Genomic DNA, 23,305 nt, shown 5'->3' with positions numbered 1-23,305 from the left:
AATTTACATTCCTAATGGTGCACAAGAATTCCCTTCCCTCCACACTCTCACCAACACTTGTTATTTCCTGTCTTTCTGCTATCGGCCATTCTGACTGGTGTGAGGTGGTACTTCATTGTGGTTTTCATCTGCATTTTCCTGATTACTGATGTTGAATATCTTTTCATGTCTTCACTGGCCATTTATATGTTTTCTTTGGAAAAATGTCTACTCAGGTCTTCTGTCCATTTTTTAATTGCATTGTTGTGTTTTGGGGCTGTTGGGTTTTTTTTTTTTTTTTTTGGTGTTGAATTGTAGGACTTCTTTATATATACTACATATTAACATCTTATTGGATATATTATCTGCAAACTCCTTTCTCATTGTGTAAGTTGCCTTTAAAAAAAAAGATTTATTTATTTATTTATTTATTTATTTATTTTTTAATTCTTGAGAGACACAGAAAGAGAGAGGCAGAGACATAGGCAGAGGGAGAAGCAGGCTCCCTCCTGGGAGCCCGATGCGGGACTCAATCCCACGACCCCAGGATCATGACCTGAGCCAACGACAGATGCTTAACCACTGAGCCACCCAGGTGCCCATGTAAGTTGTCTTTTTATTTTGCTATTGGTTTTCATTGCTGCACAAAAGCTTTTCATTTTGGTGTAGTCCCAAAAGTTTGTTTTTGCTTGTTTCCCTTGCCTGAAAATACCTATCCATAGATATGTTGCTAAGGCCAATGTCTAAGAGGTCATTATCTATGTTTTCTTTTCTTTTTTTTTTTTTTAATGTTTTCTTTTACAAGTTTGATGGCCTCAGGTCTTACATGCAGGTCTTTAATCCATTGAGTTTGTTTTTCTGTATGGTACAAGAAAGTCGTCTAGTTTCATTCTTTTGCACATAGCTGCCCAGTTTTCCCAGCACCATTTATTGAAAAGACTATCTTTTTTTTTTTTTAATTTTATTTATGACAGTCACACAGAGAGAGAGAGAGAGAGAGAGAGAGAGAGAGAGGCAGAGACACAGGCAGAGGGAGAAGCAGGCTTCATGCACCAGGAGCCTGACGTGGGATTTGATCCCGGGTCTCCAGGATTGCGCCCTGGGCCAAAGGCAGGCGCCAAACCGCTGCGCCACCCAGGGATCCCCTGAAAAGACTATCTTTTCACCATTGTATATCCTTGCCTCCTCTATCATAAATTGTTCATATAAACATGGGTATATTTCTGGGCTCTCAATTCTATTTCATTGATCTAAGTATCTATTTTTGTGTCAATACCATTACTGTTTTGTTTACTATAACTTTGTAATATAGCTTGACATCTGAGATTGTGATACCTCCAGCTATGTTCTTCTTCCTTAAGATTGCTTTGGCTGGGGATCCCTGGGTGGCTCAGCGGTTTAGCACCTGCCTTCGGCCCAGGGCATGATCCTGGATCGAGTCCCACATCAGGCTCCCTGCATGGAGCCTGTTTCTCACTCTGCCTATGTCTCTGCCTCTCCGTGTCTCTCTCTCTCTCTCTCTCTGTGTCTCTCATGAATAAATAAACAAAATCTTAAAAAAAAAAAAAAAAAAACATTTCTTTGGCTATTCAAAGTCTTCCATGGTTCCGTAAAAATTTTATGATTATTTGTTCTAGTTCTATGAAAAATTCTGTTGGTATTTTGATAGGGATTGCATTGAATAGGTATATTGCTTTGGATACTTTGGACATTTTGATAATATTAATTCTTCCAATCCATGAGCATGGTATACGTTTCTATTTTTCTTTTTTTTTTTTTTTTTAAGATTTTATTTATTTATTCTTGAGAGAAAGTCAGAGACACAGGCAGAGGCAGAAGCAGGCTCCATGCTGGGAGCCTGATGTGGGACTCGGTCCTGGGACTCCAGGATCACATCCTGGGCCAAAGGCAGGCACTAAACCACTGAGCCACCCAGGCTGCCCAGTTTCTATTTTTCTATGCCATCTTTAATTTATTTCATCAATGCCGTTTAGTTTTTACTCTATAGGTCTTTCACCTCCTTGGTTAAATTTATTCTTAAGTACTTTATTCTTTTTGGTGCAAATATAAATGGGATTATTTTAATTTCTATTTCTGCTACTTTGTTATTGGTGCATAGAGATGAAACAAAACTTCCTTAAAAAAAGGAAATGCAACAGATTTCTGTACATTCTGCAACTTTATTAAATTCAATTATTAGTTTTCATAGTTTTTTATGGTGGAGTCTTTTGGGTTTCATATATATATCTTGCCATTTGCAAATGTGGCAGTTTTACTTATTCCCTGCCAAATTGGAAACATTTACTTCTTTTTCTTGTCTGATTGCTATGGCTAGGATTGCCAGTACTATGTCACATAACAGTAACATGAGTGGACATCCTTATATTATTCCTGATTTAAAGGAAAAAGCTTTCAGCTTTTCACCATCGAGTATGATGCTAGCTGTAGGTTTGTCATATAAGGCCTTTTTATGTAGAGGTATATTCTCTCTAAACCCACTTCACTGAGAGTTATCATGAATGGATGTTGAATTTTGTCATATGTTTTTCCTGCAACTATTGAGATGATCATATAATTTTTACCTTCATTTTGTTAATGAGAAGTATCACATTGATTTGTGGATATTCTTTGCATTGCTGGTATAAATTCTACTTGATCAAGGTGAATGATTCTTTTAATGCATTGTTAAATTTGGCCTGCTAATATTTTAAGTTCTTTTGCAACTATGGTTCATCAAAAATATTGGCCTATAGTTTTCTAAGTGCCTTTGTCTGGTTTTGGCATGAGGACAATGCTGGCTTCACAGAGTGAACTTGGAAGGTTTCCTTTCCTCTATATTTTTTTGAAATAGTTTGAGAAGAGGGTATTAGCCCTTCTGTAAATGTTTTGGTAGAGTTCAACTGTGTAGCCATCTGGTCCTATGTTCATTGGGAGTTTTTTGATTACTGACTCAATTTTGTTACCAATAATAGGTCTTTTCAAATATTCTATTTCCTCCTCATTCAGTTTTAGAAGATTGCATGTTTCTAGTAATTTATCCACTTCTAGGTTGTCCAATTTGTTGGCATATTAATTTTTCATAGTAGTCTCTTAAATTCCTTTGTATATCTGTGGTGAGGGTTGTTACTTCTCTTTCATTTCTGGTTTCATTTGAGTCTGAGTCCTTTCCCTTTTCCTTAATGAATCTGGTTAAAGATTAAATTTGATAGATTAAAATCTATCAATTTTGTTTATTTTTTCAAAGAACCAGTTTCATTTATCTGTTCTATTGAGTTTTAGTCTCTATTCCATTTATTTCCACTCTGATCTTCATTATTCCCTTCCTTCTAATAACTTTTGGCTTTGTTCTCCTCTTTCTAGTTCCTTTAGGTCTAAGGTTAGATTGTTTCATATTTTTCTTGTTTCTTGAAACAAAGAAATTATTAATAAGATTCTATCTGATTTAGAACATGCACCCTCTCAATTTCTGAGTCCTAAACCATATTTATATATAGAAAGAGGTACATTTAAGTATAACTCAAAATTATTTTGGCCTGTGCATGGGAGAGGAGGGGGGATCATAAAATGTCACTGAATATTTTAGAAGCAGACTGGATTTCAGATATAAACTAAGATTTAATTCCACTATTTAAAAAGTTAAAAAAAAACAAAAAAACAAAAACTAATGCCACAGGGATTTTCCCAAGGTCATACAACTAAATGATGACAGAGTCAGAACTGAAACCCAAGTCTACTCAGTTTTTAGTTGATGAATACAATAACCAAACTTGCTAGCTCATTATAAAAGTTTTTTCAAAAAGTTTAGGATCAAAAGGAAAAGCAAAAAAGCTAATATTATTTAAGTTCTAGTTCCTGACAATAAAATGACATTAGTTTCCCATACCCTACAAAGCAGAAATTTCTTCCTTTGAATATAGTAAACTTGAATTATGTGTCACTTTTAAACAATCGTCACTACCACAATCACAACATTGATTTTTGGTATGGAGACAAACCACAATTTCAGAAAATAAAAGACTCAGCAAGCGGTATTCAAACTAACCTTAGTTGGGATCCCTGGGTGGCGCAGCGGTTTGGCGCCTGCCTTTGGCCCAGGGCGCGTTCCTGGAGACCCAGGATCGAGTCCCACATCGGGCTCCCGGTGCATGGAGCCTGCTTCTCCCTCTGCCTGTGTCTCTGCCTCCCTCTCTCTCTCTCTCTCTCTCTGTGACTATCATAAATAAAATAAAAAAAAATCAAACTAACCTTAGCAAACATATTTATATCTGTGTATTTATGTTTATATATAAAGTACATTAAGCAAGGCCTAAGAGTTATATGTAAGTGATGAATCACTAAATTCTATGGCTGAAACCAATATTACCCTATATGTTAACTAACTAGAGTTTAAATAAGAACTTGAAACAAACAAAAAAAAAGCAAGGCCTAAAAATTAATTTTCCAAATTTTGAATCACGCCAACTCATTCAGATTTATCAGTTGTGTACTCACACAGAATTATGTGAATTCTGTAATCATTAGGTTTATCTGTTTGTGAATAGGAAAAGGTTTCACTCAGTTACTTAATTTAGAAAGGTCAAACAACCCAGTATTAAATCTCTTATTATTTGCTCCTAAGAAGTGACTTTTATTATATAAATGGCATATCTAAGTTAAACACAGTAAGAAACAACATGACAAAAAGCACATGTATCCTATATCACTTTAGCAGATTTCTTTTGTCAAGACACCAAATTCACTAAGAAACCTGTCAAGTCCAAGTAACCTACCTATGATGTTCAAAGTACCACTCTTTTCCAAAAGATATCCATTGTCATCAAAGGAAAGAACTTTCAGTCCACAGTTCAGTTATTTGCCCAAAACAGTTACACCTTTCAGTATAAATGAGAAGCGTAATCAAAGTACACAACACTTAGCTATAAAAGATCAGCAAATAGAGTAGACAATGTGTTTACCATAAAAAAAAAAAAAAAAAAACTAAACCCTTTAAACTATGACTGCTGCAATAAATTGCATTTTTATGAATGGGCATGGTTGTTGGCATATAATAACCCTCTCCTTGTGGTAATTTACCCCCTTATCTTCCTCCCCATTTTACAGATGAATCATCCAACACAAAAACTAACTAGAAATAGTAAATTTTATTTACTACACAAAACTTTGCTATAAAATTTGAGGAATAGATTTAATATACATGCCAAGGAATAACATTTTCTAATGTCAATTGTTAAAAAAAAAAAAAAACTATTGGGTTTAAATTATAGTAGCATTTGTAAAAAAGTAATTTTTAATTATTAATCTAAATTTAATTGTAGTATGCTAAAAATATAACAAGGTACTATCTTTTTTTGTATCCTTTCTTGGACCAGGAAGAATTTCAAATACAAGTTTACTTTTAAAATGTGATAGCATAAATCAAACATGAATTCTCAAATACAAAAAAAAACAATAGTAAGGCCAAAGTAGAACCTGAAATAAGGCTAAAAATGTTCCATTAGTGTAAAACCATTTGCATATGTTTTAGTAGATATATATATATTAGAAGATATATCTAAATAAAGCCAGCTACTGGTATATGTATAAAATGTTTTTTAAAAAGTTATACTAGGGATCCCTGGGTGGCGCAGCAGTTTAGCGCCTGCCTTTGGCCCAGGGCGCGATCCTGGAGACCCAGGATCGAATCCCACGTCGGGCTCCCGGTGCATGGAGCCTGCTTCTCCCTCTGCCTGTGTCTCTGCCTCTCTCGCTCTCTCTGTGTGACTATCATAAATAATTTTAAAAAAAATTTAAAAAAATAAAAATAAAAAAATAAGAAGTTATACTAGAAATTTATACTGATTACCTTTAAAGAAAAGGACAAGAGGTTGAGGTTGAGAAATATCTTTCAATTTAAACACTTCTACACTATACTGAATATATCGTGTGTATATATTTTAATTCTTCAAATGCAAATAAATCATAAATGAAGTACTAAGTAGACCATGAGAAAATAAGTATTAGATTGCCAAAACAAAATTAAGAATCCAGGGTATGGAAAGTACAGAGGATTAGATAAGACTAAATACCCTTTAAGGTGTATTAAAGGGTGGCAGACTGTGATATTTTTGTAGGAAGTGGAATATAGCAATGGGCAAAAAAGATAAACTGCTATTTATCATACCAAAATCTTGGTTTTGTGATCAAAAGAAGTCACTCTAAGAAAAATACTACTTCTAGATTCCTCTTACTCCTTTTTCAACCCTTGGGCTAGCTTCAAGATTTAATAAAGCCATATATAGAGTCTTAATCCCCACCCAAACAAAATAAAAGGGGAAGACACATTAGTGGTACCCAAGATCAAGTTTTCTTAATGAATTTTAGTCATTCTCAGTAAATATAGACAAGTAAATGAATGTATTAATTTTTTCTATAAAACTAACTTTATTGAATGTAGGACTTCTTTATTCTATAATTTTGTCCTTCCTTTTTTTGATATTCAGTTTTTGTTGTTGTTTTTTTTTTTTTTTAAGAGAAGGAGAAAGAGTAGGGGGAGAGGCAGAGGGAAAGGGAGAGAATTTTAAGCAGGCTCCATGCCCACTATGGAGCCCCACATGGGGCTCAATCTAACAACATCATGATCTGAGCAGAAATCAAGAGCTGCACACTTAACCACCTGAGCCACCCAGGTGCCCCCAAATGTTCTTTTATCATCCAATGGTGATAGCTGATAACAGCTGGGGTTTTATTATGCTCTTGGAAAAATAAAGGGTTGGCACTACTTTTTCCATCCTCCATACTTTCTAATACATTTTACTAGTCCATGGAATCCAAAAATTTAGGAACTACTATGGTAGATACTAAGGATAGTTATTTTTGAGCCCAAAGTAAAGTTTAAATCTTCTTGTAATTTAATAAGTAACCACATTTACATAGAAATAGCTATCTATTTCCCTGGAGGTATAAAGATAAATAGGAACTTCAGAAATCATTAAGAATACATGTTCACATGCTCTGAATGCTTCAAATGGAAGATGCAATTATTTTATTCATGAAGTACTTACTGTGTATCTACAATGACAGTAATGTAAAACATTAATAAAAATTTGCTATGGCCTCATTTAAACTCTAAATAGTAGAATCAATGGTTAGTCAGTAGGCAAGAAAAGCCAGACAAGAAATTATCAGAATTTGATATCAGGGGACACCTAGGTGGCTCAGCGGTGGAGCGCTTGCCTTCGGCCCAGGGAGTGACCCCGGGATCCCGGGATCGAGTCCCACATGGGGCTCCCTGCATGGAGCCTGCTTCTCCCTCTGCCTGTGTCTCTGCCTCTCTCTGTATCTCTCACGAATAAATAAATAGAATCTTTTTTAAAAAAAAAAAAAGAATTTGATATCAGAAAGAGTCCTACCTGTGACCAACGAACAAAAAATGTAAGCAAACAGAATTACCAAGATGAGTTGGCAAAAGAAATAAAAAACTAACCACGAGGCCTAGGTTTCAGGAGCAAAAGTCCTTTCTCTACAAAGAGATAGTGATTAATTAGACAGGATACCTATTACTGCAACCAAAGTACTAAAAAAAAGTATTTGGTCATCAGAATCAGAAACAAATATATTCAAACTGAAAAAATAAGAATATAACTAGGTACATTTTTAGCTTAGGATTGTTGTACATTTCCTTTAAACCAGAAAGAAGTGAGTCCTATTCTAAGGTCTCGCTAAACTTTCAAATAAACATTAAAAAGTATCAGATAAAATTTAGAGCTAAAAGACAGAGGCAATGTCATTTAAATGAAATCTATTCAGAATTAATGCAGAAAGAACTCTGCTTTGGAACAAAAGTGAAACCAACAGCAAAGACTTAGGTACATGTATAATAAACCCACTATGCTGCAAACCCTATACATGTAGTATGAGGTTGAAATTACATCTTAATTTATTGTGTACATTAGCCATGCTAGATGTTATACCCTATATAATACTTTGCAATTATATTTCTAGCATTCAAGAAACTAAGTTCATGAGTCTTAAATGATCGTTATTCTTAAATCTAGAGCCTCACATACTGTTTAATAAGTTCTCTACAGGTTACATATTTAAACCAATAAAATTGGGCAGGCCCAGTGGCTCAGTGGTTTAGTGCCAGCTTTCGGCCCAGGGTGTGATCCTGGAGACCCGGGATCAAGTCCCACGTCAGGCTCCCTGCATGGAGCCTGCTTCTCCCTCTGCCTGTGTCTTTGCCTCTCTCTCTCTCTCTCTCTCTCTCTCTCTGTGTGATGAATAAATAAAATCTTTAAAAAAAAAATAAACCAATAAAATCCCTGAAGAAAAACTTTTTTTGTCTGTGCCTCCTTACTAAAAGCTGTCAAGACCTCAGGACTTGTTATCTTACATGGCAAGTATAGTTAAGATTATGTGCCAGGAGGTAGATTCTCTTGGTTCATTTGGGTTGGCCCAATATAATCACTTGAATCCTTAAAAGAATCTTTCTCAGTTGTTTTCAAAGAAAAAGTACAGGACAGATGGCAGTGTAAGAAGGACTAGACCTAGGACTGTTGACCTTGAAGGTGAAAAGAGGCAGCCATGAGCCAAAGAAAGTAGGCAGCCACTAGAACCTGGAAAATGGCAAGGGATTATCAGATTCTCTCCAATAGCATCCAGAAAGCAATGCAGCCCTGCTAACACCTTGATTTTAACCCAGTGAGATCCATTTTGAACCTCTGACCTACAGAACTATAAGATAACATTTATATTGCTTAAGCCATCTTCATTGTGGTAATTTGTTACAGAAATAGAAAACTAATGCAGTATATAGTGTATAAAGTAACTTCAGGTTTATGAATTAAGATTAATTTCAATTTACTCAGCCAATTTTAGAAAAAATACACAAACCATACATATAGATGAAAACACTAGACTAAAAATAAGATAACCTGTATTCTAGCTATAGTCTGACAACTGAATATCTGGGGGACTTTGAGTAAGCTATTTCTTCACCATTTAGACACCAACTTCCCCAATCAGAAAATGTAATTTATAAAGCAATGGTTATGAAATAAATAAACACAGCAATTATATTCTATACTAGTATACTATACTCTATATACTACACTCTATATTCTGTACTATATACTATACTATATACTCTATACTACATACTATATTCTAGACTCAAGAAATCTCAGGATTAAACAGAATACAGAAATAGCTACTAATTTAAGATTATATTAATGAGACTAGCATTACATGTTTAATTCCATTTATAATAATGAACTCTACACTAAATGATATGAGCAATTAAAAGAAAAATGACTTAAAATGTGTAACAAAGCCCTTAACAGAAGAACCACATTTTCAAGGCTGAAAAAACAATAAAGATTTCTTGAGGGCAGCCCAGGTTGCTCAGCGGTTTAGGGCCGCCTTCAGCTCAGGGCCTGATCCTGGAGACCCGGATCTTACATGGCAAGTGTAGTTAAGATTATGGGCCATGAGGGGATCCAGTCCCACGTCGGGCTCCCTGCATGGAGCCTGCATCTCCCTCTGCCTGTGTGTCTGCCGCGCTCTGTCATTCATAAATAAACAAACAAACAAACAAACAAACAAACTTTTTTAAAAAAGATTTCTTGGAAGGAAATCTATGATACAAAAAATATATGGGTCTGATGAGTATCATTATCTAAAGCACAGACAGTAAAATCAGATTATCTGACACCTTTTCTCTCATTGTTGCACAGAAAGAAATGTTTTTGATCTTCAGAAACTGAATGTTGTCCTCTTTGTGTTTTACTCACTGTTTCAATTATGTTTTGTACAATAACAAGGTATTTATGTCATTTCTTAAAATAAATTCTGAGTACATACTATCATAATGCTATAGTGTCAGTCTTATACAGGGATGCTTCCTAATACATCATGATAAAAATTACCAAAACTCAACTAGAAATCTATCCCACTTTGAGAGATTTAACACAATATAAACTGTCAGTCTTATACAGGGATGCTTCCTAATACATCATGATAAAAATTCCCAAAACTGCCTTTCCGCGCTACCCAGGGAAGGGTCCATACGGCATTGTTTTGCGTTCCCATCGTAACTTAAAGGGAAACTTTAACAATGTCCGGAGCCCTTGATGTTCTGCAAATGAAGGAGGAGGATGTCCTCAAATTCCTTGCAGCAGGAACCCACTTAGGTGGCACCAACCTTGACTTCCAAATGGAACAATACATCTACAAAAGGAAAAGTGATGGTATCTACATCATAAATCTGAAGAGAACCTGGGAGAAGCTTCTGTTGGCAGCTCGTGCCATTGTTGCCATTGAAAACCCAGCTGATGTCAGTGTTATATCATCTAGGAATACTGGCCAGCGAGCTGTGCTGAAATTTGCTGCTGCTACTGGAGCCACTCCTATTGCTGGCTGCTTCACTCCTGGAACCTTCACTAACCAGATCCAGGCAGCCTTCCGAGAGCCAAGGCTTCTGGTAGTTACTGATCCCAGGGCTGACCACCAGCCTCTCACAGAGGCATCTTACGTTAACCTGCCTACCATTGCTCTGTGTAACACAGACTCTCCTCTGTGCTACGTGGACATTGCCATCCCTTGCAACAACAAGGGAGTTCACTCAGTGGGTCTGATGTGGTGGATGCTAGCCCGGGAAGTCCTGCTCATGCGTGGCACCATTTCCCGTGAGCACCCATGGGAAGTCATGCCTGATCTCTACTTCTATAGAGATCCTGAAGAGATTGAAAAGGAAGAACAGGCCACTGCTGAAAAGGCTGTAACTAAGGAGGAATTTCAGGGTGAATGGACGGCTCCAGCTCCTGAGTTCACTGCTACTCAGCCTGAAGTTGCAGACTGGTCTGAAGGCGTGCAGGTGCCCTCTGTGCCTATTCAGCAGTTCCCTACTGAAGACTGGAGCGCTCAGCCAGCCACTGAAGATTGGTCTGCAGCTCCCACTGCTCAGGCCACTGAATGGGTAGGAACAACCACTGAGTGCTCTTAAGCTGCTCTTCCACAGAAGGAACAGAATGGAAATAAGGTTGACGGAAAATAAACAGTTTCTTAAAAAAAAAAAAAAAAAAAAAAAATCCCAAAACTCAACTAGAAATCTATCCCACTTTGAGAGATTTCATTTAAGAAGGGAAAAAATGTCACCTTTTCAGGGTTGTAAAGAGAAAATATTTCTATTATGAAATTTTTAAATAATTTTCCAATGAATTACTAAACTACTCCTAAAATATTGAGTACCTACTAATGATCATCAACTGTCTCTGGTAAATAATAATTAGGGCCATTTGTTAAAATCCCAGCCAGATCAAAGAAACATTTTTAAACCAAAATGAGAATCAAGGGCAAGAGAAAATTCCAAATCAAAATTTGGAATTCCACAACTACTAGATATGTTAATAATTCAAATAACTGAAAAATAACTTTTAAGGGATTTAATCCATACATAATTCTGAAATTGCACATTCTTTTAAAAGTCAATTTTTGATGACAGCTTTCTTTAAACACTTAAGTTAGAAAATCCAGTAGATTCAGAAGAGAACATACATATAATCTGACACTGAGACCTCAACTACGTTACCGTTTTTTTTTTCCTTTTCAACTTTTTATTTAAATTCTATTTAGTTAACATACAGTACAATATTGGCTTCGGGAGGAGAATTCAGTGATTCATCACTTACAGTACTAAGTGCTCAACATGACAACTGCTCTCCTTGATACCCATCATCCACCAACCTTCCTCTATCAACACTGTTTATTCTCTAAGAGTCTCTTATACTTTGTTTCCCCACTCTGTTTTCCCCCTCCTTAAGTTCATTTATTTTGTTTCTTAAATTCCACATGAGTGAAATCATAGTATTTGTCTTTTTCTAACTCATTTCACTGAGCATAATATATTCTAGCTCCATCCATGTCATTGAGAATGGCAAGATCTCATTCTTTTTGATAGCTGTAATATTCCATTGTGTATATATTCCACATCTTTATCCATTCATCATTTGATGGACATTTGGGGTGTTTCCATAGTTTGGTTATTATTGATAATACTGCTCAACTACCTTTCTTGTAATTTAATACTTTGGTCTTATTCCTGACAAAACATGGAGGCTTTGAGAACAAAAATATACTACCTTCAAAAATTATGTAGTATGATTTAATGTAAAAAAAAAAATCTTCTTCCCTCTAGAAGATTTCCCTTAGAAGTGATCACAATTCTGCCAATACAACTGAAGACAAATTTCTAGAGATGTAATTTATATAAGCAGTCATTCTATTGATAAGTGCCAAGTATTCAAAGTATTGTTCATTTAAATCAGTGTTGACTTGCCCTAAAGTGGTAATTACAAGTCACTTTGTATTAAGCCATCATTTTATCATTATATTCTTGACAAAGCTTGGGAAAACATTTTAATATCTTAGTACTTATTAAACATTATTAATTTGTTTTTTTAATTAGAACATGCATCAGAGGCTGAAGCAGAAGTCTTTGTATATTCTAGCACCCAAACATGCTATGATAATTGCCCTGAAGGAACATCAATTTAAAACAGCAATGAGGGGATCCCTGGGTGGCGCAGCGGTTTGGCGCCTGCCTTTGGCCCAGGGCGCGATCCTGGAGACCCGGGATCGAATCCCACATCGGGCTCTCGGTGCATGGAGCCTGCTTCTCCCTCTGCCTGTGTCTCTGCCTCTCTCTCTCTCTCTGTGTGACTATCATAAATAAATAAAAAAAAAATAAAAATAAAAAATAAAAATAAAAATAAAACAGCAATGAAATAAAATGTATGTCTGTAAATCTTCAATGAATTGAGGTACACCTGGGTGGCTGAGTGAGTTAGGCATCTGCCTTTAGCTCAGGTCATGATCTCAGAGTCCTGGGATTGAGTGCAATTTGGGCTCCCTGATCAAGGGAGAGTCTGCTTCTTCCATTCGCTCTGCTCCTCCCCACTCCCAGCTTGTGCTATCTCTCAAATAAATAAATAGAATCTTAAAAAAAATCTTCAATAAATTCAATATTAAATGTTCAATATATTTAATATGACTATATAAACAGATTTTTAAAACTAGTTTTTTTTAAGATTATTTATTTATTCATGAGAAACAGAGAGAGAGAGAGAGAGAGAGAGAGAGAGGCAGAGACTCACAGGCAGAGGGAGAAGCAGACTTCATGCAGGGAACCCGATGCGGAACTTGATCCCGGGTCTCCAGGATCACGCCCTGAGCTGAAGGCGGACGCTAAACTGCTGAGCCATCCAGGCTGCCGTAAAACTAGTTTTTAAATTGAGGAATTTCGGGCACCTGGGCAGCTCAGTCAGTTAAGCATATGCCTTCAGCTCAGGTCATGATCCCATAGTCCTGGAATCAAGCCCCACATCTGGCTCCCTGCTCAGCGGGGAATCTACTTCTCCTTCTTCCTCTACCTCTCCCCTTGCTTGTACCCTCTATCTCTCTCAACTCTCTCAAGTAAATAAATAAAATCTTTAAAAATAAATAAATAAATGGAGGAATTTATAATTTGGGGCCAAAAGTTAGGCTTACACTAATGTCTCAAAAATCAGTGGATCTGAATATAAACTAGTTTCCTTTCATTTTTCAAATCAGAATATATACCTAAGAAGGAATATCTAGTGGGATTATTTAGATATTTCTAATCATGTCCTTCCATCTCCACTGTTTTTTGTAATCCCTTCACATACTCTGACTTCAAAAAAATATTCTGCTTTGAACTTCCTATCAAGATGACATAGTAAGTTTATATTTAGACTCACCTCATCACAGCCCCAGACACATGGTAATGACAAAAGAGAAAAGAAGAAAACTGCTGGGGCCCGGCAGGGTGAGGGTTGGGGTAGATTTAGCTAGCCTTTAAAAAAAAGAGGGGACACTTGGGTGGCTTAGTGGTTTAGCGCCTGCCTTCAGCCCAGGGCATGATCCTAGAGTTCCGGGATCGAGTCCTGCATCAGGCTCCCTGTATGGAGCCTGCTTTTCCCTCTGCCTATGTCTCTGCCTCTCTCTCTCTGCGTCTCTCATGAATAAATAAATAAAATCTTAAAAAAAAAAAAATACGACAACTCAACTGAAAAATGGGCAAAAGACTTGAGCAGATATTTCACCAAACAGGATATATGGATAGAAAATAAGCACATGTAAATATGTTCAACATCATTAGCCAAGAGAGAAATGCAAATTGCAATAAGATATCAGTACACACCTATCAAAGACTAAAATAAAATATTGACAATAACAAGTGCTACTGAGGATGTAGAGCAATTAGAATTTCATACATTGTTGGGGGATGCAAAATGGCACCGCCACTCAGGAAAACAGTTCGGCAGTTTCTTCCAAGTTAAACATACACTTAGCATAGGACTTGGCAATCCCACTCCTAGGTATTTACCCTAGAGAAACAAAAACACATGTTCCACAAAAACCTGTATATGAATGTTTATAGCAGCTTTGGTAAAAAAAAAAAAAACTCCAAAAAACAACAACAAAAAGCACCAAAATGTCCTTCAACTGGTGAATGGATGAACAAACTGTGGTACATCTATACAACAAAATACTACTCAGAAAAAGGAATGAACTATTCATAAATGCAACAATTTGGATGAATCTCAAAAACATTATGCAGAATGAAAGAAAACAGTCTCGCAAAAAGCTAAATAATGTATGATTCCACTAATATGACATTCTTGAAAAGATAAAACTACAGTGACAAAGAACAGAACAGTGGTTGCCAGAGTTTATAGATAGGGGAGCATATGACGAAATGAAACAGCACATAAAGGGATTTGGTCTGATGGGATTGTTCTATATCCTTACTATGGTCACCATGGTGACCATGGTGTGTTAAAATCCACACAACTATGCCAAAAAAAGGTGAGGGGGGGAAACAGGTAAAATGGGATTAAGCATACAGTTATCTTGATGAGCACTAAGTAATATATGGAATTGCTGAATCACTATATTTTACATGTGAAACTAATATAACACTATGTCAACTACACTGGAATTAATATTGAAAAAAAACAAAAAATTAAGGATTAAATATGCATTTACATAAATATTTTACTAATTACATAAAAAGCATTTAAGTGTTTATATATTTTAAGAATTACGTAAAAAGTATTTAAATATTTGTGTATATATATTCCCCACATTCTTATTCTGTAGTCCAGAAATAAGATGAACGGAGCTAAAGCTACAAACATATTGAGCTCCTTTGTACAGAAAAAGCAGTAGCAGAATATCAGTTCCTATAGGGTAATAGCAACTAAAGTTCACTAGCTCTAGCAAAGACCTGTACAGCTAGATTCACTATTTGAACTTACACCTTAAATCGCTACTACACCACTACAACCCTAGCCTCTGGAAAGAAGGCTGGGGGTAGAAAATAAAACTATTGTCAAACTACTACCGGGACTAACACTCTGGAGGAATCACAAGGAAGGAGCCTCAAAACCTGCAAAGATATTCCCTCAAGTTGCTGACTTCTCCTAAACTGCACATACACAAGGCAAAACTCTAAGAACGCTAGAAGAAAATTGCAGCTGAGAAGCTAAAGATCTGAGCCAAGATTTTAGTAGCCTCACAACTGAGAAGACTGTCATTTAAGGCCTGTTCATTTAAAAGGACCCTGGCCTTTAACCTGAGACTTAACAATGGCCTAGGTTTAGGACTACAGGCTCTAGTATGCAGTAAGATCAAAAGAGAAATTGATCAACCCTAACAATGCCTAAAACTAATCCTCAACAGATCACAGATGATTTACAAAACAGGCATAAAGTATCTGACATCAAAATATTACCCCTGTTTTCTTAAGAATAAACCTTCAAATTCTTCTGTTCCTACTACATGGATTAAAACAGCTAAATCAGTTGAAGCCAGTTTATGTCTCATAGTATTTCAGTATTCATATAGCTATTGCTCTGATCTCTACTAACAAACAACTTTACATTCTATCCTTTCTCTTTCCCACTCATGAATTTAGCTTGTACAAGCTAACTCAACCTAATGAAATTTTATTAGTTCAGCTGTTCTGCTAAATCATTTTCCTAATTCCAATCAGATTAGATGAAATAATTTTTATACACAAAAGATAAAAAGATTGCTAATCACTCTATTATTGGGATTCTCTTGAATCAGGGTCCTCTCCTAAGTCCAAATGGCTATGGTTGGAAAGAATGTATCAAGAGATACAAAATGCACATCTCCTGGGCATAATTCTTGTGCAAAGGCCAATAATACAAAAGTCATATCGCTTAAAAAGATATGTAGGTAGAAAAGTAATTAATCACTCTAGAGCCTAGGATTAAAGGCCACCAGAGTAGTCTCAAATATAATACTTGTGCTCTCAACCTCCTTTAAAATCATTCAATGCATACTATCAACTATATATGAATAATAATATGCCGAATGGCAAATATTTGTATAAAAAAAGGTCCCCATACTCAAGTAGTATGCAATCTAGTTGAATAATATTCATATACATGAAACATTTAAACAATAAAACAGGATAGAATGTGATTAAATGCTAAAATGAATAGAAGCCACTAAAAGTGAGAATTTTAAAAAGGTTTTATAATAATTTTAGATACTCATCACATAAAAATGCTTTAGTAGTTACTTGTTCATGAGCAAATAAGTTCATGTTCACTATAGCAGAGAAATCCCAAATGCTAAGACAAGCCCTATTTTTTAAGATATCTCTATTTCAGATGATTTTGTGTGAGCTTATTCTTACACTTATTTAGTAGTACAATCAGCATAAAAATGGAATCCATCTCTGTGTACTCTTTCAAAAGAATGATTCTTTTAAAAATAGGATGTATTTACTTGTTAAATAAATATTTATTAAGCATCTGCTGTATGCCAGACACTGTGATAGATGCTAGGGAGATAGAGTGATAAACAACATAGACATTTGTAAAATAGCCACTTCATTCCCCTACTGATAAACATTTATGAATATTATAGCAATTAGGGAAGAAGATGAAAATTATTACTTGGTAATATTATAGAACTTAAACAATTTAAACAAATGTGTGCATAAACGTGCATATGTATGTTTGATACAATATACCATATGTGTAATATACCATTCTATGTAATCTACCATATGTTCAGGATCTGCTACAGAGATATTATTTTGTGACATAATAACCTAACATTGGGTATTTATGCTACTACCATCTTCTGGTTTGTTTGTTTGTTTTCTGTTTTTAAACTAGTAACTTGTTTATCTTCACATTCTGAATTTCAGAATTCTGAATCCACTTTTGTTCCAAAATTTTAAATCTATACATTATCTGTCACAATGAACAGACATTTTTTCAAAGAAGACATACAGATGGTCAATAGACACATAAAACGATGCTCAATATCACTTATCAGGAAAATGCAAATCAAAACTATAATGAGATATTACCTCACATCTGTCAGAATGGCTCAAATCAACAACACAAGAAACAACAGGTGTTAGCAAGTGGAGAAAAGGGAACTCTCTTGCACTGTTGGTGGGAATGCAAAGTGGTGCAGCCACTCTGGAAAACAGTATGGAGGTTCCTCAAAGGTGTATTTTTTTTTTAAGATTTTATTTATTTATTCATGAGAGACAGAGAGAGAGAGAGAGGCAGAGACACAGGCGGAGAGGCAGGCTCCATGCAGGGAGCCCAATGTGGGACTCGATCCCAGGCCTCTAGGATCATGCCCTGGCCTGAAGGCAAGTGCTCAACCACTGAGCCACCCAGGTGTCCCTCCTCAAAGGTTTAAAAACAGAACTACTCTATGCTCCAGCAATTGCACTACTAGATACTTACCCCAGGAATATAAAAATAATAACCCAAAGGGATACATGCATGTTTATAGCAGTATTCTCTACAATAGCCAAATTATAGAAACAGCCCAAGTATCCATCAACTGATGAATGAATTTTAAAAATGTAGTGTGTGTGTTCATGAGCAATAGGAAAGAATATTACTCAGCCATAAGAAAGAATAAAGTCTTGCCATTTGCAACCAGGTGGATGGAGCTAGGAAGTACCATGCTACATGAAGTCAGTCAGTCAGAGAAAGACAAATACCTATGATTTCTCTCATACGTGGAATTTAAGAAACAAAACAGATAAGCATAGGGGAAGGGGAAAAAAAGAGAAGGAAGCAAACATAAGATACTCTTTACTATAGAGAACAAAGTGATGAGGATTAAGGAGTGCACTTGCTGTGATAAGCACTGGTTGTGTATGGAAGTACTGAATCACTATATTGTATACCTGAAACTAATATTACATTATATTAACTAACTAGAATCTAAATAAAATTTAAAACCTTCAGAGAACAAACTGATGGTCGCCAGAAGGGAGGTGAGTGAGGGAACGGGGTACTAGGTGATGGGGATTAAGAAGTGTACTTATCATGATGAACACTGGGTGATGTATGAAAGTGTTAAATCACAATATTGTATACTTGAAACTAATATAACACTCTATGTTAATTATACTTAAGTAAAAACATTAAGAAAAATATATATTATCTGTCACATATTGGCTGAGAACTATCGATACCTTTATATTACACCATGTATGTACTATTCTACCTATTCTTGACATAAAAATCTTTACTGGAAGATTTATTCTATTTAGTATGAATGAAATCCTTAATAATCATTTTAACAGAATGAAAATGAGATTATTAAAATCATTTTAAAGGCTCTGAACAGGGGATCCCTGGGTGGCGCAGCAGTTTAGCGCCTGCCTTTGGCCCAGGGCACAATCCTGGAGACCCGGGATCGAATCCCACATCGGGCTCCCGGTACATGGAGCCTGCTTCTCCCTCTGCCTGTGTCTCTGCCTCTCTCTCTCTCTGTGTGTGACTATCATAAATAAATAAAAATTTAAAAACTAAAATTAAAAAAATAAAGGCTCTGAACATCTGATTCCCTGACTATATAACTGACATTATAAGAGCAAAGCACAGGTAAAATACAATAATCTTATAGATTCTGTACTTAATTTAAAATGTCATTAGTCCCGTTGTTGCATTGGCCATTCTACAGAACCTGACCTCCTGCTCATTTCTGCCAGCATTTCTGTCCTTGATTACACATCTATCCTAGAATAAATAATAAATCCATGTGGTTTTCAAACATTAAAAACCCAGAATGTCCAGAAAAATATCCTAAATTGTAAGCTGTTAGATAAGTAGCCAAATATTTTTAATTTGTGCTTAATTATATCTATACCATTTCATAATCAAGATGAAATAAAATAAGACAACTTTTTGATAAAACTTTTAAAAAGGAAGATAAAGAAGCCAAGGAAATAAAATTCATATTAAAACCAATAATCTAAATTAACCAAAAATTTAAATGAAATCATAAAAAGAACCTAATGAGGGCAGCCCTGGTGGTGCAGCGGTTTGGCGCCGCCTGCAGCCTGGGGTGTGATCCTAGAGACCAGGGATCAAGTCCCACATCGGGCTCCCTGCATGGAGCCTGCTTCTCCCTCTCTCTGTGTCTCTGCCTCTCTCTCTGTGTGTCTATGAATAAATAAATAAAATATTAAAAAAAAAAAAGAACCTAATGAGCATTCTAGAATTTAAAAGTACTCTATTTGAAATTTAAAGTTCAGTGGAGGGGTTTAGCAATAATATACTGGAGATGGCAGAAGAAAGTGAAGTTGAAAACCAATCAATTAAAATTATCCAGCCTTGCAGAGAGAAAAAGGACTGAAGAAAAATGAATAAAACTTCAAGGACCTATGGGCCAATATGAGATAATGTAAAATATGTACAATTGTGTCCCAGAGGAAAAAAAGAGTGAGACTCGGGCAAAAGAAATATTTAAAAAATAATGGCCCAAAACTTCCCAAATATGATGAAAAACACCAACTTTCAAGGAGTATAGCCAATCCCAAACAGAATAAATATAGAGAGAATCACATCTGGGTATATCATAGCCAAACTGATAAAAACCAAAAATAAAGGGAAAAAATATTGAATGCAGTCAGAGAAGGGGGAAAAAAGGAGGAAGAAAAAGACATATATCACGCATAAGACAAACAAGGATGACCACTAACTTCTCATCGGAGATCAGAAAACAATACAATGATGTCTTCAGTGTACCAGGATTGGGGAGTGCCAAAGTGGAAGCAACCTAAAGTTTTACATTTAGCAAAAATACCCTTCAAAAGTAGGGTGAGATAAAGATACTTTCCGCTAAACAAAAACTGAGAGAATGCTTGCCAGCCTATCTACGCAATAAGAAATGCTAAAGAATGTCCTTCAGGCCAAAGAGAAAGGATACCAAATGAATAGACTTACAGGAAGGAACAAAGAGCATCAGAAACGGAAAATAAGTGAGTAAACATAAAGACTATGTTTTTGTCTCATAATTTGCTTATAAATCAAATAACTATTCAATACAAAACATAACAACAAGGTGAGGTTTATAACATACACAGAAGTAAAATATATAATGAAAATTACCCCAAAAGAGGGCAAGAAAACGGAATTATACTGTTTTAAGGTCTTAAATTGGGAGTTGGAATGAGGAAGCAGGGTGGGTCAAGTGGAAAATGAGATATCAATAGAGAAATGTAGGAAAGGTGAAATGTGAGGTAACTTTCCAAGGAAATGAAAAAATTGTTATCTTGCTTGCCTTGGTGGTCATAAAGAAATAAGTAAATGAATTTTCAGACATACTAGGGAATCAGACAGTAATGAGTAAATAAACATTGAGAAGAATAAATGGAAGATGTCTAACATAACTTCAAGTTTTCTGGATTACAGAGCTGTCAATCCCCCTTAACCAAGTTAAGGGGGAGCTACAGTTAAAGGCTTCAAGGTTAAAGGTTATGAGTTCTGTTTTGGGCATGTGCCTAGAGGATATCCAAATGGAAAAGAGAACAAGGAATAGAATGTAAGCATTTGGAGAGAAAAACTTTCTAGCTCAGACTCAGACACAAGAAGCAAGAACATAAAAGTGGTAGTTAAGGTAATAAGTATGTGAAAGATTACCCAAAAATGATATCTAGGGTAAGATGGACTAAGGACCAGGGACAGTGCACTAGTAAATACAATTTTTTAACACATAGGAAGAAAAACACCTTAAAAATGAGAAGTAGTCATAAATACAGGTGATAAACAAGAAAATAGTGTCACTGAAAGAGGATAACAGAGTTTCAAGGAAAAACTGATCAGCAGATCAAATCCTATGGAAAAACTACATCAAGATAAACAGATGAATATGAAAGAACAAAAGGAAATTTCTAGGTGCAAGAAGCAAAAATGAAATGGAAACCAAGGGCAGCCCGGGTGGCTCAGCAGTTTAGCGCCGCCTTCAGCCCAGGGTGTGATCCTGGAAACCCGGGATCGAGTCCCACGTCAGGCTCCCTGCATGGAGCCTGCTTCTCCCTCTGCCTGTGTCTCTGATTCTCTCTCTTTCTCTCTGTGTCTCTCGTGAGTAAATTAATAAAATCTTTAAAAAAAAGAAAGAAAGAAAGAAAGAAAGAAAGAAAGAAAGAAAGAAAGAAAGAAAGAAAGAAATGGAAACCAATAAGAGTAAATAGGACTCCTGGTAAGTAGCCCCTGTAGGTATAAATCCCATATATACATCTTAAGGACTACAGTTTTAATGCCTACTCCCAAAGTAATGGCAGTTGGAGCATTGTTGGCCCTAGGCTTCTTGCTCAAAGCCAAATGTCAGAAAGAAGCTATTACTCTCATGAAGAACTAGGAAAACATTGGTCACTGGCCCTCAGACAGAACATGGAAGCTGGTGATTCACCTGTGGGTAGAAAAAAAAGACAACTTTAAAATTAGAGATGGAATATGGAATCAGGGATCACTTTGACAAGACAGAAAAGACTTGAGTATGTGTATCAGTTATTTTTTGCTATATAACAAACTACTCAAACTTGGTGGCTTAAACTATAACTAATTTATAATTCCATAGATTGAATGGATAGTTGATATAAAACTTAAAGGACAAGTTAGCTCAGTTAAATTCTGCGGGGCTTGCTCACACATCAATTTATGTCAGCTGGTACCTAGATGATGGCCTCCCTGACATGTCTGTCAATGGATACCCTGTCAGTTGGGGCAACAGAGGTGACTGGATGATGTATGTACCTTAACAAGCTGGGAGCTAATACAGGCTTCTATAGAGCAAGGAGTGGGAAAGCTCCAAAAAACAAGAAAAAGCTACAAGACCTCTTCAGTTCTTGGATCACGACTTGCAAGATAGTCCTTAGCCATATTCAACTGGTCAAAGCAAAAAACAAGGCAAGCTCAGACTCAAGGGATAAGACAAACAGCCTTACCTCACAAAGAGAGAAGAATCAAAAAATTGTGCCCATATTTGCAATTTACTACAGTGTTTAGTAAAGAAATTATACAAAAAAGAGGTAGCTTACTAACAACGAAATAAAAGAGTTGATGGTCCTTGAAAATGTGAAGCTGACCGGATGCAGAGAACTGTAAAATAGGTACCAAATAACCAACCACCAAAGAAACTTAGAAGGTGAGACTTGATGAGAATTTCTTTAAAAGATAAGAAGGGTTCATATTATGTAGCCTTACTACTGAAACAATCACCATGAAAAAGCCTAAATGGAGTTGCCAAAGATGTCATCAGGGGGAAAAAATTGACTTTTTTAAAGCTAAGTTAACATAACTCAAGGGCTTCACAAAATGTTAACCAAAGTTGACTGGATAACATATTAATATTAGCATACCGGGAAATATCTTACCTTAGCATTATTTTACATGAATAAATTTTTCAATGATATTTCTTTTCATTAATTCAAATTGATAATGCTTGGGTTTTTTTCCAAATTTTTATTTAACTTCTGGTTTTTTAAACATATAGCGTAATATTGGTGTCAGGAGTATAATTTAGTGATTTATCACTTACATGTAAACACCCAGAGCTCAACACAAGTGCCCTCCTTAATTCCTTAATACCCATCACCCATTTAGCCTGCTCACTTCCCCTCCAAAGAACCTCCAGTTCTCTATAGTTAACAGTCTCTTATGTTTGCTTCCCTCTTTTTTTTTCTCCATCCTTTTATGTTCATCTATTTTGTTTCTTAAATTCCACACATGAGTAAAATCATAGGTATTTGTCTTTGTCTGACTGACTTATTTCACTTAGCATAATACCCTCTAGCACCATCTACATGGTTGCATATGGCAAGATTTCACTCTTTTTGATGGCTGAGTAATAGTCCACTGTATACATACCACATCTTTATCCATTCATCACCTATGGACATTTAAGCTTTTTCCATAATTTGATTACTGTTGATAATGCTGCTATAAGCATCAATAACACTTGTTTTAGA

General features: G+C 35.8%; 1 protein-coding gene and 1 pseudogene across 12 annotated transcripts in view; one reads left to right on the top strand and one right to left on the bottom strand.

Moving 5' to 3' along the window:
- Positions 1 to 23,305, bottom strand: part of GPHN (gephyrin) — a 620,043-nt gene that overhangs the window by 563,336 nt on the left and 33,402 nt on the right. The gene's annotated exons all lie outside the window — the stretch shown is intronic.
- On the top strand, positions 9,998 to 11,035 carry LOC144320753 (small ribosomal subunit protein uS2 pseudogene; annotated as a pseudogene).

This window comes from Canis aureus, chromosome 9 (assembly GCF_053574225.1).
Source record: "Canis aureus isolate CA01 chromosome 9, VMU_Caureus_v.1.0, whole genome shotgun sequence".
NCBI classification, from domain to species: Eukaryota; Metazoa; Chordata; class Mammalia; order Carnivora; family Canidae; genus Canis; species Canis aureus.
The sequence above is the reverse complement of the archived record's forward strand: the minus strand, read 5'-3'. Positions and strand labels throughout refer to the sequence as shown.